The sequence below is a fragment of the Priapulus caudatus genome, unplaced genomic scaffold (assembly GCF_000485595.1).
Source record: "Priapulus caudatus unplaced genomic scaffold, Priapulus_caudatus-5.0.1 Scaffold13, whole genome shotgun sequence".
Taxonomy (NCBI): domain Eukaryota; kingdom Metazoa; phylum Priapulida; class Priapulimorpha; order Priapulimorphida; family Priapulidae; genus Priapulus; species Priapulus caudatus.
Genome location: NW_014577074.1, coordinates 155,319 through 172,617, shown reverse-complemented (window position 1 = coordinate 172,617; position 17,299 = coordinate 155,319). Strand labels below are relative to the sequence as shown.

Sequence of the window (17,299 nt, the reverse complement as noted above, 5' to 3'; positions counted from 1 at the left end):
ACCTACCTCATGTTTATTTATAGCATTAATGAGCGCAAATAGCCTACAATACTGTTTACTCTGCAAGATATCAACGCCCATAATTTATCATCATTTTACAAATTTGAAATTGAGAATGCAAGCGGTGGAAACATGACGCTTGACAAACAACACTTCGCGACATTCATTCACGATCTGCATTATAGTCAATGATCAATGTTCAACAGCTGAGCTACTACGCGATGATACAGCTACCACACACTATGTACAACATTTTTCTGACAAGGAAGAGTCAGTGAAACATTCTTATTTTTTGGCAAAAAAATTTGTGACATCTGGGTAAATTTATGCGTGAGGAGCTGCGTAAAAAAGTGCTGTTGCCAGTCCTAATAAAAAAATAGGATTTCTTCAAAATTCTTACAGCAGATGAATAAAGGATTGCCGATTTTTGAATTAACCTTGCGCCTCTATCTCTTTACATCACTGCATCCACCCATATTGTACTGCGTCACTTTGCTACTAAATCTAACAACAACATAGATAGACTTGGACATTGCCTATCAAGCTTTTATCAGCATAATCAGTATAAAATTACACAGTTAGGACACTGGGTGCTGCCAAGATGTGCAAGTAACTATTTATAACATGCTTCATGAAATACCAATAATGCTGATGTACAAGCGTTTCTCTCAGAAAGACCAAGACAGCGTTCGTTTGAAAATAAGAGTTAAATGTAGAATTTGTCTGTATCGATATTCAGTAATGGTTGTACATGGAATGCATGTTTCATTTCCCCTCCACACATGCAAAATAGGCGTATTTCTTCTTCATGTTTCGAATATCTAGTGTTCCGAGCAGTGCTTCGAAATTCACGTCGGCCCGCTCGGCCCGCCGCCGGCAGTTTCGATGCCGGGCCTACAGCTTCTTGTCTTGATACAACAGGACCCGCTGATCCTACAGCTATTTAATCACCGAAAACTCGAAAACACTGGGAAACTGTTACCTGTAGAAATCTGTTCATGCATATATTAACTTTCAAGGGGTATTTATTTGAAAACTAATCCGTGGCATAAAACCGTGACATACACGTAAACAATGCGTTCGCCCTGCATATTATTGACTGCCCTGCAATCAACTTTTAGTTGGCATTCAAGCAAACGTGGTGGATGTTCGGACACACAGGTTAACACAGTTCCTGAAATCCAGAAGCAGCGTTTGGCATACCAAAAATCGATAAGAAGTGGGGTGGATCTTACTTTTGGCCGTAGGGTGTGAACCTTACATTGTGTTGGCCAGGCGTTTATTTACCGTGCGCGGGTCCGTGCAGCACGCTCACTGTTCACGGGTGTTGCTACCACGCGGGCGTGCGAGGGAAGGTCACGTGATAACGTTGACGATGACGTTCAAAAGTTAACCCTAACGGTAACACTCACTCCAACACCGCAACACTAACACTCACACTAAGTATATATGTTGTCGCCGCCGCTATATATAGGCATTGTGATCCACAAAAATTAACTATGGTTAGGCGACAGATATCATGATGCCAAAAACCCTAACCCTAACCCTAATCCTAACCCTAACCCTAACCCTAATCCTAACCTAACCCTGCACCTAACCCTAATCCTAAACACTATCCCAACACTAGTGCTGCCACATTTGCGGTCACCTCCCTCCACGCCCGTGGGATAGCATTACCCACTCACTGTTCACGTGCGCTAGGCTGTGTAGAATTAGCACATCCCGCGCATTTCACGTTTGGATGTAAACAATAAAGTATCACTGGTAGTCAACAAACGATCAGTATACTGTTTTAAAATAATACTAAGAAGATTTAAGGTAATATTCATGTTGAATTATACAGTAAATAATAATAATTTTGTCTCAAGTTTTAACACACATGTCATAAGTCACTGTAGCCTGCCAAAAGCACGTCGTATTTACTTTACTAGTCATGCAAACAGCAGTACAGCCCCGGTCCGCACCACTCAGGTTTAACCGTTGTCATATTGTTTTTAACGTTTTAAAAAAACTATATACATTTTATACAGGCGTGGTAGCTAATAAAAGCTTCCCTACGTAAGAGCTTGTATGTCTACCAAAATACATTTTACTTTGAACACACTCAACACAGACGGAATTCCCCAGTGCCCATAAAAATTTTACAGTACTTTAGGTAATTTTACATAATTTTTCCCTTTCCACCAAAAATGTTGCTAGTTGTAAGCTATTGGAGTACCCTGAAATGGCTCTAGATTGCTCTTAGACCAGACCCCCATAGAAGTCCCCAATGGGGTACCAGACTACCAGTCTGTCTCTCTGCTGTCAAAGTGGCAGAGTCGTAGTTTACCAAGGAGCTACATATACACAACGATGTGGCGTTTCCTTAATTCGTGAGCCCCGGCAAAGAAGCATAAACAGTCATCCGACGAGAGGAAAAGAAAAACAGAGGATTATGATTATGGACATTTGATAATGACTAATAAACACAAGGAAGAACATGATATGGCTGTTTTATTACTGTAATTTGCTCCAAAAATTGGCGGGCCTCCAGCTTTGCTGGCGGGCCTGCAGCGTTTAGGAGTTATAGGCCTTGCAGGCCTAAGGCTTTTTCTGCTCAGTGGCAAACACTGCGTTCCGAGTTATCTAGCTATCCGCAATGCCTCTGCCGTTATTATTTTCACCATCTTTGGCTCTCCCAACTCGTTCGATTTCGAATGTATATCAGTAGACAATTTATTTGTGACAAATAAGTAGACTTAATTATACACACTTACTAAATCGTGCTGTAGTGGCCGAATAACTTTCTTGGAGGAACCTAGGTAAATCGAGAGAGATAAGAGAGAGAGAGAGAAAGAGAGAGAGAGAGGAAGATGGACTGTAGAGGGAGAGGGAGCAGAGAGGAGAGAGAGATGAGAGACGAGAGAGAGAGAGAAGAGACAGAGAGGAGAGAGAGAGAGAGAGAGGGAGAGAGAAAGAGATGATAGAGGTAGAGGGGCAGAGAGACTTCGATATGGCAGCTGTTTAGGAATAGAAGGTCGTACTTTGCCCTCAAGACTCCGTCGTGGCAAATGAACCCATTGGCATTCTTGTTTCACAGAATGTACTAGGAGAACTCACTACTGATAAATGATTCACTGTTAATACAAATGTTTACTTTTAGATAGATTACCACCTGAGGACTGCAATGCTCTGCAATCCGGTACATGGTTATAAGATCTCACCCTTAGCATGTCAAGGTCATTTGATCTCGCGATTAAACGGCGTGTATACTGAGAACTTGCCTCCTTCAATAGCACACATGATTAACCACTGCCTAAATTATTTTCTAGGGAGAAATAGTTAAAATTTGATTTCAACTCCTGCAGTGAGATTTACAAGCGATATGTAGCCCAAATTCATTGTTTGTCCAAGATTAATTGACAATTTTGCAGTGTATTCACTACAAATTCCTTACTATCATCTCCTGCTATCATCAAAGTAAAATACTATAGCCACCCCTCACTGACTGGTGCTGTTTTCAGGGGCTGCCAACTCTCACGCGATGCCTTCGGCCGTGATACTCACATAATTGAGGCTAATCTCACGCCTCTCACTCCGGTCTGATATTCGTTCACGCAAACAGAAACCAAGCAGCATAAAAAACCGAAGTATACTCTAGAGCATTTCAATTCCGTGAACGGTTCTAGATCTCGTCTTTACTTGCAGTGAGAACAGTTTTATGTAAGTGAGTTTTCGAACACAGTATTAGGCCAAAAACAAAATATAGGTTGTGGTTACCGTTTCCCGACCGACCCTATTTATTCCCAGCTACCCTAAACATATTTTATTGTCAATTTTCTTTAAAAAAAATTTAAAAAAAAAAAAAAAAAAAAATGAATTGCCGACAGCTTCCTGCTGCAAAAGGCCATCAACGCACATCCTTTACGGACATGCGCTTTCGTAAATAAAATGTTTTCCCTACCTACCTACCCTATTTTTTTTCGGCATGAAACGGTAACCACACCTATATTTTGTTTTGGCCTTATGGAAATGTTCAGTTAATTTAATACATATAATCAGGAGTGTATAATGACAATTTTGTACAGTTTTGTTTGTACAGTAGACAATATTTTTGTTGGCAGTTTGTCATTATACACTCCTGATATAATTTGATAAACTTAAAAAGTAACAAGTGCCGCAGAGCAACTGGGCTCATCTGAGGTCTGTTGCTACGGTTATAAACGTAACATTTCAGTCGTGCGTAGTGACACCTTTATTAGGCGCAGATATGCAGATACGCAGTTGCGTACACATAATTTCAGCAAACATTTTTCTTATTGCAGAGAGAGAGAGCGAGAGAGAGGAAGTGAGAGAGGGGGGGCGAGAGAGAGAAAGAGAGAGAGAGAGAGAGAGTGAGCGAGAGGGAGAGAGTCAGTCAGACTAAATTGTTTATAAACAAATAACACCCACGCGGCGCGCTACTGTATCAGTTACGTCATCGATTGAAATGTACATTCTGATTTCGCCGCGCAGCGTCCAAACTTTCGACGAAGATGGCGGGCAGGGTAGACGCACGTATAACGTACAGATTTCTTCAATGTCGGGGAGGATCAACACATTTCGACTGACAGTCAACCATCTGGCTCTGTAAGCCAGCATGCTCCACCATATCCCGACATTGCACACTACTGTAATGTTGATGGAGAGAGCCATGCCAAGGACAGTACAAAACTGGCAAATTTCCATTGGTAGGTTTGACGATTCAATTCTGCAATTACTTATCTCAAGATTGATTAAACTGAAGTTAAGAAAGTAATTCTTTCTGCACTTTTGAGCGCAATGTATACATTTGACCTATCCTGCCGGGACATTCTTCTCACTCTGTTCCGATAGATCAAATTGATGGCGTGCATACTGCATCGTATTACGTAGACTGGTACCCGGTCCCACCTCTCGGCTTAGTTACTCGATGGGGCGAGTAATCGAGGTGGGAGCGAGTACCAGTCTACGTTCAGCCCATGCTGTGATACTATCAGGAGTAAGATAATATAGAAGGAGTATGACACTCCAAAACACGAGAAATTCAACATTTGCTTGCCTCATTTTACCGATGATAATATATTACGTGCAACTCGATAAAAATTACATCTAAATTAGCGTTGGACATCCACCGCACACTCAAACTTTACTTTGTTTCCATACCTCTTCTTTTTTTATGGAGATATAGCTTTGAACGTCACACATGGTTCATAGCGTTTGACTAGGCTGGTGGTTCAGCTTTCCTAGACTTCCAAACTGTTGTTATGCAGTGTGAGGAATGGTCTCTTGTCTGTTGACAAGAATGCACCTGTTGGCAGCAGGAGTAAGATAATATAGGATCCTATATTATATCCTATATTATATCATACACACTATATATATTATCCTATATATACACGTATATATATATACACACATATATACACACTATATATATACACACATATACTATATTATCCTATATTATATAATATCCTATATTATCTTACTCCTGCCGCCAACAGGTGGCATTCTTGTCAACAGACAAGAGACCATTCCTCACACTGCATAACAACAGTTCGGAAGTCTAGGAAGTCCATAAAAATGGTAGGTCACCACTAATTATTGTAAATGCCTGTCGTAATACACAAGAGCGTAGATACGTCAGAATATTGATTTCCTGTGGCAGAATTATATTTATTTAGAAAGTTCACATGAATTCTATAACATCAACAATATGTTGCACACAAAAAACATATATATCATTGGTATATGCTATTGAATAGAGTTCATGCTTTGCTAAAGTTATACAAAAAAGCTCACAAGCTGCTTTGAGCTGGCAAAAAAACATGCCGCAGACTGCATACACATCACATGTATATATAGCACATGCAGTGTTTTGTATGGAAGAAATCTAGGAAAATAATCTCTATTAATTATTTAACTTCATATCTTCCTATCTTCTTTCTCTTTTTTAGCTTTATCTTCTTATCTTAATTAGCTTCATAGACTGTCTTGGCAATCTCTATTCTCTACGTTTTGGCGTTTCCCAGACTTGGACATGTACTCTTGTTGCTGCCCACCTGCATTCTAGTTCATGCGCATAGCCGAGTGTTGACAAAAGCTAATCGCCACTGATGCGATACTTGGGGCGTCGTTGTACGCGTACGCGCGTATACTTGCCTCATAGCGTATATATTATCATGTCTCAGAGTGTCAATAAATAGGCAATCTTGCAAGTTATTTACAGATTATTTGCTTGAACATTGCATTTCCAAAACGAAACACCACTAAAACTATATTCTGAACTTAGAAGCGGTTATCCATGCAAGTTCGTGCTATAGTTACCAAACAAAATACGACTCGTTATTTAGCAAATTTGGGCTAGAAAAAATTCACTTCTCATAAGCGTAATTTACATTTTGGCGATTCGGCAAACGGCAGCTAGAACCCTGCATCTATATAAAACTATTGGTGCCACCTACTATGTCTGAAAGATCAGATATAAGGACTAACGAAAAATAAATCAATGGTATTTTGCAGCAATTTAGGCAATAAATTAATTGTTTTCACAACTAACGACTTTTTTCGGTACAGGTAAACCCAACTTAACAAGCTAACACTGACCCATTTGGCAATGTTTCGCCATCGTATCACTTGAGCTTTGGCTGCTAGCAGAACACTACCAAAAGCACAAATAACTAGTGTGCATAGGGGTGACAGTCTCACTGACAGATGCCTGGGAGGGGAACCAAATCACAAAATTGTCTTGAGTCATCGACCATGCCATTCACTATATAGTAGGTGGACAATGTTCACCAACAGTTACTGTCAGCAACGATTTTTCCATTATGCCAAATGCTTTAAAAATGTTCGCTTTCCTTACAATCATTGGGAATGGGCAAGAAATCATTGCTTTTGAAGAGTTCAGCTTAAGATAATGTGCCAAATTAAAAATTGGAAAAATACATATATATATATATATATTGTACATTAAATACCTGACATTACTGTAACTTGCTAACTATTTGGCTTTACAAGATGTGACCTTTTGCTGCAGGCAACAGCAGACAGAATAGGGGAAACGAGATTTTTAGAGTGGATCTAACCAAAGGAGCTGTGGACCAGCAAACATGATTATTTACGCTCAGCTTGAAACACTATTGAGTCAGATAGTGAGATACACAGTGAATAAGCCCAGCAATGCAAAGTTAAGTTTCAATCAGAGCCTTTCAGCAACACTGGCAAATTATGACTTACTGTCAGAAAGCTCGTGTCTCTGGCAGCAACGCAGCTATACTCACCAAGCAGGGCGCAAAATTAGCACCGGCCCACCGGCATATATGCCCGCAAATTATTTGGAGGGAGAGTAACATTGGCAAAACACCGGCCCTCCGAGCCGGTGGTTTCAGCCATGTTAGCGAGTACCTACATGTTTATTTATAGCATTAATGAGCAAATAGCCTACAATACTGTTTTACCTGAAGGATATCACGCCATTATTTATCATCATTTTACAAATTTGAAATTGAGAATGCAAGCGTGAAACATGACATTGACAAAAACACTTCGGACATCATTCACGATCTGCATTATAGTCAATGTCAATGTTCAACAGCTTAGCTACTACGCGATGATACAGCTACCACACACTATGTACAACATTTTTCTGACAAGCAAGAGTCAGTGAAACATTCTTATTTTTGGAAAAAAATTGTGACATCTGGTAAATTATGGTGAGAGCTGGTAAAAAAGTGCTGTTGCCAGTCCTAATAAAAAATAGATTTCTTCAAAATTCTTACAGCAATGAATAAAGATTGCCGATTTTGAATAACCTGCTCTATCTCTTACATCACTGCATCCACCCACATTGTACTGCGTCACTTTGCTACTAAATCTAACAACAACATAGATAGACTTGGACATTGCTATAAAGCTTTTATCAGCATAATCAGTATAAAATTACACAGTTAGGACACTGGGTGCTGCAAGATGTGCAAGAACTATTTATAACCATGCTTCATGAAATACCAATAATGCTAGTACTATACCAAGGTTTCTCTCCAGAAAGACCAGACAGCGTTCGTTTGAAACATAAGAGCTAAATGTAGAATTTGTTGTATCGATATTCAGTAATGGTTTGTACATGTATGCATGTTTCATTCCCTCCACACATGCAAAATAGGCGTATTTCTTCTTCATGTTCTGAATATCTAGTGTTCCGAGCAGTGTTCGAAATTCACGTCGGCCCGTCGGCCCGCCGCCGGCAGTTTCGATGCCGGGCCTACAGCTTCTTGATACAACAGGCCCGCTGATCCTACAGCTATTTAATCACCGAAAACTCGAAACACTGGGAAACTGTTACCTGTAGAAATCTGTTCATGCATATTAACTTCAAGGGGTATTTATTTGAAAACTAATCCGTGATAAACCGTGACATACACGTAAACAATGCGTTCGCCCACTGCATATTATTGACTGCCCACTGCAATCAACTTTAGTTGGCATTCAAGAAACGTGCGTGGCATGTTCGGACACACAGGTTAGCACAGGTTCCTGAATCCAGAAGCAGCGTTGGCATACCAAAAATCGATAAGAAGTGGGTGGATCTTACTTTTGGCCGAGGGTTGCAACGGCTTACATTGTGTTGGCCAGGGTTTATTTACGTGCGCGGGTCGTGCAGCACGCTCACTGTTCACGGGTGTTGCTATCCCACGGGCGTGGAGGGAGGTCACGTGATAACGTTGACGATGACGTTCAAAAAGTTAACCCTAACGGTAACACTCACTCCAACACCGCCAACACTAACACTCACACTAAGTATATATGTTGTCGCCGCGCTATATATAGGCATTGTGATCCACAAAAATTAATCTATGGTGTAGGGACAGATATCATGATGCCAAAAACCCTAACCCTAACCCTAATCCTAACCCTAACCCTAACCCTAATCCTAACCTAACCCTGACCCTAACCCTAATCCTAAACACTATCCCAACACTAGTGCTGCCACATTGCGGTCACCTCCCTCCACGCCCGTGGGATAGCATTACCCACTCACTGTTCACGTGCGCTAGGCTGTGTAGTAATTAGCACATCCCGCGCATTTCACGTTTGGATGTAAACAATAAAGTATCACTGGTAGTCAACAAACGATCAGTTATACTGTTTTAAAATAATATTAAGAAGATTTAGGTAAATTCATGTTGAATTATACAGTAAATAATAATAATTGTCTCAAGTTTTAACACACATGTCATAAGTCACTGTAGCCTGCAAAAGCACGTCGTATATACTTTACTAGTCATGCAAACAGCAGTACAGCCCCGGTCCGCACCACTCAGGTTTAACCGTGTGTCATATTGTTTTTAACGTTTTAAAAAAACTATATACATTTTATACAGGGTGGTAGCTAAAAAAGCTTCCCTACGTAAGAGCTTGTATGTCTACAAAATACATTTACTTTGAACACACTCAACACAGACGGAATTCCCCAGTGCCCATCAAAATTTTACAGTACTTAGGTAAATTTTACATAATTTTTCCCTTTCCCACCAAAAAATGTTGCTAGTTGTAAGCTATTGGAGTACCCTGAAATGGCTCTAGATTGCATCTTAGACCAGACCCCCATAGAAGTCCCCAATGGGTACCAGACTACCAGTCTGTCTCTCTGCTGTCAAAGTGGAGAGTCGTAGTTTACCAAGGAGCTACATATACACAACGATGTGGCGTTTCCTTAATTCGTGAGCCCCGGCAAAGAAGCATAAACAGTCACCCGACGAGAGGAAAAGAAAAACAGAAGGATTATGATTATTGACATTTGATAATGACTAATAAACACAAGGAAGAACATGATATGGCTGTTTTATTACTGTAATTTGCTCCAAAAATTGGCGGGCCTCCAGCTTTGCTGGCGGGCCTGCAGCTTTTAGGAGTTATAGGCCTTGCAGGCCTACAGCTTTTTCTGCTCAGTGGCAAACACTGGTTCCGAGTTATCTAGCTATCCGCAATGCCTGGTTATTATTTTCACATCTTGGCTCTCCCAACTCGTTCGATTTGAATGTGATATCAGTAGACATTTATTTGCTGACAAATAAGAGACTTAATTATACACACTACTAAATCTGCTGTAGTGGCCGAATAACTTTCTTGGAGGAACCTAGGTAATCGAGAGAGATAAGAGAGAGAGAGAGAAAGAGAGGAGAGAAGAGGAAGATGGACTGTAGAGGGAGAGGGGAGAGAGAGAGAGAGAGAGAGAGAGAGAGAGAGAGAGAGAGAGAGAGAGAGAGAGAGAGAGAGGGGAGAGAGAAAGAGATGATAGAGGTAGAGGGGGCAGAGAGACTTCGATATGGCAGCTGTTAGGAATAGAAGGTCGTACTTTGCCCTCAAGACTCCGTCGTGGAAATGAACCCATTGGCATTCTTGTTTCACAGAATGTACTAGGAGAACTCACTACTGATAAATGATTCACTGTTAATACAAATGTTTACTTTTAGATAGATACCACCTGAGGGACTGCAATGCTCTGCAATCGGTACATGGTATAGATCTCACCCTTAGCATGTCAAGGTCATTTGATCTCGGATTAAACGGCGTGCTATACTGAGAACTGCCTCCTTCAATAGCACACATGATATACCACTGCCTAAATTATTTTCTAGGAGAAATAGTTAAAATCTTATCAACTCCTGCAGTGAGATTTACAAGCGATATTAGCCCAAATTCATTTTGTCCAAATTAATTGACAATTTTGCAGTGTATTCCACTACAAATTCCTTACTATCATCTCCTGCTATCATCAAAGTAAAATACTATAGCACCCCTCACTGACTGGTGCTGTTTTCAGGGCTGCCAACTCTCACGCATTCGGCGTGATACTCACATAATTGAGGCTAATCTCACGCTCTCACTCCGGGTCTGATAATTCTCACGCAAACAGAAACAAGCAGATAAAAAACCGAAGTATACTCTAGAGCATTTCAATTCGTTGAACGGTTCTAGATCTCGTCTTTACTTGCCAGTGAGAACAGTTTTATGTAAGTGAGTTTCGAACACAGTATTAGGCCAAAACAAAATATAGGTGTGGTTACCGTTTCCCGACCGACCCTATTTATTCCCAGCTACCCTAAACATTTTATTGTCAATTTTCTTTAAAAAAAAATTTAAAAAAATAAAAAAAAAAAAATGAATTGGACAGTTCCTGCTTCAAAAGGCACAACGCACATCCTTCGGACATGCGTTCGTAAATAAATGTTTTTCCCTACCTACCTACCCTATTTTTTTTCGGCATGAAACGGTAACCACACCTATATTTTGTTTTGGCCTTATGGAAATGTTCAGTTAATTTAATACATATAATCAGGAGTGTATAATGACAATTTTGTACAGTTTTGTTTGTACAGTAGACAATATTTTTGTTTGGCAGTTTGTCATTATACACTCCTGATATAATTTGATAAACTTAAAAAGTAACAAGTGCCGCAGAGCAACTGGGCTCATCTGAGGTCTGTTGCTACGGTTATAAACGTAACATTTCAGTCGTGCGTAGTGACACCTTTGTTAGGCGCAGATATGCAGATACGCTATTGCGTACACATAATTTCAGCAAAACATTTTTCTTATTGCCAGAGAGAGAGAGCGAGAGAGAGGAAGTGAAGAGAGGGGGGCGAGAGAGAGAAAGAGAGAGAGAGAGAGAGAGAGTGAGCGAGAGGGAGAGAGTCAGTCAGACTAAATTGTTTATAAACAAATAACACCCACGCGGCGCGCTACTGTATCAGTTACGTCATCGATTGAAATGTACATTCTGATTTCGCCGCGCGGCGTCCAAACTTTCGACGAAGATGGCGGGCAGGGTAGACGCACGTATAACGTACAGATTTCTTCAATGTCGGGGAGGAATCAACACATTTCGACTGACAGTCAACCATCTGGCTCTGTAAGCCAGCATGCTCCACCATATCCCGACATTGCACACTACTGTAATGTTTGATGGAGAGAGCCATGCCAGGACAGTACAAAACTGGCAAATTTCCATTGGTAGGTTTGACGATTCAATTCTGCAATTACTTATCTCAAGATTGATTAAACTGAAGTAAGAAAGTAATTCTTTCTGCACTTTTGAGCGCAATGTATACATTTGACCTATCCTGCCGGGACATTCTTCTCACTCTGTTCGATAGATCAAATTGATGGCATGCATACTGCATCGTATTACGTAGACTGGTACCCGGTCCCACCTCTCGGCTTAGTTACTCGATGGGGCGAGTAATCGAGGTGGGGAGCGAGTACCAGTCTACGTTCAGCCCATGCTGTGATACTATCAGGAGTAAGATAATATAGAAGGAGTATGACACTCCAAAACACGGAGAAATTCAAACATTTGCTTGCCTCATTTTACCGATGTAATATATTTACGTGCAACTCGATAAAAAATTACATCTAAATTAGCATTGGACATCCACCGCACACTCAAACTTTACTTTGTTTCCATACCTCTTCTTTTTATGGAGATATAGCTTTGAACGTCACACATGGTTCATAGCGTTTGACTAGGCTGGTGCGTTCAGCTTTCCTAGACTTCCAAACTGTTGTTATGCAGTGTGAGGAATGGTCTTCTTGTCTGTTGACAAGAATGCACCTGTGGCAGCAGGAGTAAGATAAATATAGGATCCTATATTATATCCTATATTATATCATACACACTATAATATATTATCCTATATATACACGTATATTATATATACACACATATATACACACTATATATATACACACATATACTATATTATCCTATATTATATAATATCCTATATTATCTTACTCCTGCCGCCAACAGGTGGCATTCTTGTCAACAGACAAGAGACCATTCCTCACACCTGCATAACAACAGTTCGGAAGTCTAGGAAGTCCATAAAAATGGTAGGTCACCACTGAAACAAAAAAGTTTTCCAATCGCTCCGTCAGACCATGTCCTCAGAAAATGTCTAAAATCTGCCCTGTGCCCATTGACCTTTGACTCCAATTTCGGCACAGTGATGGCCTTTTCCTACCATGATGCTATACACCGACTATCACGAGCCTAGGTCGAGCCGTTTAGATTTGTGCCGCAATTCTGCATTTCCTCCCTATACCTTAAAGGGACAGTAGCCTCTAGGATATTACTGCATACAACTGTACTTACTGTATAACAAATCGTTTATACCCACACGTATTTGTTATCAGATACCTAATTTAATTGTTATAATTAATTACACATCAACGCTAAGAATTTGAACGGCGCCATGACACCCGCGGACCGTGCTGCCACCCGAAAAAGTTGCGTATTTTGACAATTTATTTTGCACGTTACAGACCGGGGCTAATCACAAAAGTGCAATTATATTTATACCTAAATGCTATTTTAACCGAACGATATTCATTTTAGGGGCAAATTTATTCCATATTATAAGGTGAAACTATATGTCGTTTATAAGATATTACAACTCCTTTTTGCTTTTACATTAATAAATAAGGAAACACCCTCGCGTCTGTAGCCCTTGGCTGGAAAGTGGCTTTTGCGCAACTTATCAGATCGTGCGCTGTTGAGTGGCGCCACCGTCGTTGTAATCAAACTGTAGTCGTTAGTTTTAAAACATTAAAAAAAATATTTCTAATTAATGGTGATTAAACCATGAAACTTTTTATGTAGCGTATTATAACCTAAATTAGCTGAAAATAACCCTAGAACCTAGAGTAAACTCTCCCTTTAAGTTAAGGAGGGAATGTTCCCTCTTTTACACCTCTTGACTTTGACCCCCAGCTTCGACATTCCAAACTCGTTTTCGGATTACCCCCCACGTCCCGAATATCGTGACCGTACGTCGAGCGGTTAAGATTTGTGCCCAACTGTTGAGCACGCACGCACGCACGGAGATCATGCGATTCTACAAGCTGCATCTGACTACGTCAGATGAGCTAAAAATAAGAACTCATATTAACACAAAACTGCAATTACTGGTGTATAGCTACTTTAGGATGTCATATGCCATGCAAGAATCAAAACATGTCATTTTCATACATACGCTGTTAAAACAGTGTCATACTCTTCTCTATTATGTACTCTTGATATGTATGGATGGCTCAAAACAACACATCACTAGATCCTGCTTGGAATAAGGACCAAACAGTAGAGGTCATATAAATACAATTATAAGTATTATAAGTATTTATAATTATATATGTACCTATATCAGAGAAGAGTATGACACCGTTTTAACAGCGATTTGCATAGTTTTCAACTTGTAAATATTCTATCAATATGTGAATAAAATAAACATATTCAAACTTTACCTTGTTTTCGTCTATGATTCTCCCTTAATCATATGACACCACCAATTTACCTGAAAATCGTATGTGTTCTTCAAAAAAGTTCTTTGAATACGACACGGGTTCACACAGTTTTCACAAATGGTCCCATCTGTTCGGCCATAGTTTATTATGGGATTAGTGTTCTATTGTCTATGACGGAACGCTGGGGGCTGTTGGGGATTATTAGGCATCGAATTGTATTCAGCATGTAGCGTTTCCAGCGTGCTAAAAATAAATGTGTGCTCACGGCGAGCTAGCAGCTGATTTTAGCTGTTGCCATCTTGTTCCTGATGATAAAGAAGCGAAACAAGTGCTGTTACTGTGCTTACCTAATATCCACAACAGCCCCAGCGTCCCGTAGTTACAACCTGGTGCTGCCGGCCGCGCTATATCAAGTTTGGCCGCGGAGATGCAAAAGTGTTGAAAACTGGTGTGAAACCGTGTCGTATTCAAAGAACTTTTTTTGAAGAACCACATACGATTTTCAGGTAAATTGGTGGTGTCATATGATTAAGGGAGAATCATAGACGAAAACAAGGTAAAGATTGAATATTATTTATATATTAATGCCTGCTGTTGGGGGCACTATGCTCTCATAGTGTTGCTGAGGGAAGGAATAGTGCCGAGCGGTAGCCGAGGGCCACTATTCCTTCTCCAAAGCAACACTATGAGAGCCATAGTGCTCCAACAACAGGCATTAATGTTTTTAGTGCATCACATGACTATGCAATCTACTTTTCATGCTTATATACCTTCATTATACTCCCTAATTTGCCGGTGCATTCGATGTAACAAAACGTTCGACACAAACACAACCGCCGTTCGAAAATCTTGCGTGGCGCCCAGACGCAGGAGATTCGTGACTTAAACACAATGCGTTATAATAACAATGCGTCGCGCAAGCAATAGTGCCCGCTCAGGCGGGCACTATCGCTTCATAGTGCCTGCTGCGTTATCCAATGAGATTTCAACGATTTATCACGTCATGCACTAATGAATATTAGCATGCACCAATATGAACAATTTCAAGCTGAAAAATGCAAAAGCTCCCTGGTGTGTGTGTGCGTGGGGGGGGGGGGCGCTCCCACACCCTTCCCCTGCTCTGCTCCCTCGCATAATCTCACTCAAGACTCTTAGTCTCAACTCAATGTTGGCAGCCCTGTGTTTTGTATGTTACAAAGTAAGAGGCCTGTGGTAAAATGTAATCGTCATTTATTTTTAATTAGTACGAGTATTTTAATTGTAACAAGTAATGTAACTTACACTTTGAGAAAAGCTTATATCACCATTTGCATGAGACAGGTGAGGACCGTGAGGTGTATCCATCCCACAGCTCGGTCATAATTTACGACCCCATGTACGTAAATCATCAGCACCCTAACCGTAACTTTACCTTAACCCTTACTGTCTTAATCCTAAAAGTACATTAATGAATCCAAAGTAACGAGCCTAATTAGTAAGTAAATTACGCATACCATTAGTACAAACTCGTGTACAGCGAGGATATTCTTAATCGTATCATTCGTGTAAGACACAATGCTATAACTTCAGGGTCTATGTCCCCCAGGGTACTGCCGGAACGTACCCTGGGTACGGTCCGGTATACCGGAACGTACCCTGGTAACTATCTAGCTGATATGGTTAGGGATGTATGGTTAGGGTTAGGGTTAGGGTTAGAGTTAGGGTTAGGGTTAGGGAGTAGGCGTAGGTGACTCCCTAGACTCGTTAGTGGAGTAGGCGAGGTACGGTCCGGCATATTAGATAGTCAGACGTCCCAAGTCTCCCGGTCTCACCGCTCCCGGTGTGACACGCTGCTCCCGGTGCGCCGGAATGAGGTCAGAAGCTCCCGGTCGTAACATTTTTCAGCCATATGAAAATTTACATCAGTAAATCAGTAAATTACTAAATTTGCCGTTGTTGTTGATGTACTTTGATTCCAGCGAACAATAAAAGGAGATAAAACGATGATTTTACATGTATACTTGTATGGTGGTGTGCCGCGACAAACACATATCGCAGCCCACCACAACTTTTTTCCTGTTTTTGCGCACTGTGAAAAAACGGCGATGGACCTGGCTCCCTTTCTTGGATTGCTGGGCCAATGCTGGCTCCCTTTCTTGGATTGCTGGCTCCCTTTCTTGGACTTTCTCAACTTGGGACCTCTGGATAGTAGTATTTAGTACCAGGGTACGTTCCGGTATACCGGACCGTACCCAGGGTACGTTCCGGCAGTACCCTGGGGGACATAGACCCTATCAGCATAACTTACTACTTAGTATAAGAATAAAGCGAGGCGCACCCTCAGTCACAGTCTGCATTCCCGCATTATTCTGGAAATGCGCACACTACAGACATTTGATACTATTCATTGATAGTAAACAGAGAACCTGCAGGGCGAGTCTTACATTACAGTGATTACTGATTACACAATACCACCCGCCACTGGAGACAGGAAAGGCCGGTTTCAACTTTTCCGGACATTTCGAAATTCTGAAAATAAGCCATTTCAGTAGGTACTCACAACTAATAATACCGTTCTACTTCTCATACACGCCGTGTTCATGAAACATCTATTATCTCTAGATTTCACAATCAAACCAAAACATGAAATGAGAACTACACCGGGGAGTTATATAATAAACACAAATCATCGACATACCTTTCAGCTCCATGCGTTTGCGTCCTACTGCTGCGTCCAACCACATTGCAAACAGGCGCTTCGATCGCTCACTGACGTCACGCTGATGCAATCAGCGAAGCGAGAGGCGTGTTCAGGAGACCGAACGCTCGCTCGCGCTCGCTGGCGCTCGCCTTCTGAACGGCACTGCGCGAGCGAGCGCGAGCGAGCGTTTGCGCGCAGGTTTGAAAAGCTGAGGCGTGTTCAGGAGACCGAACGCTCGCTAGCGCTCGCTGGCGCTCGCCTTCTGAACGGCACTGCGCGAGCGAGCGCGAGCTAGCGTTTGCGCGCAGAGGC

The 17,299-nt window shown here is 41.2% G+C and overlaps 1 protein-coding gene across 2 annotated transcripts in view; it reads right to left on the bottom strand.

The window, feature by feature from the left end:
• The window catches only part of LOC106808869 (oxidative stress-induced growth inhibitor 2-like), a 45,116-nt gene extending 28,072 nt beyond the window's left edge, over positions 1–17,044 (bottom strand). The window contains exon 1 of one of the 2 annotated variants that reach the window (XM_014811761.1): positions 16,985–17,044. The gene's annotated coding sequence lies outside the window, so the exon portion shown is untranslated. Of the gene's footprint in view, positions 1–12,471; positions 12,514–16,984 lie in introns of those variants that run through there. The other variant, XM_014811770.1, reaches the window with a different exon arrangement.
• Positions 17,045–17,299: the final 255 nt, after the last annotated feature.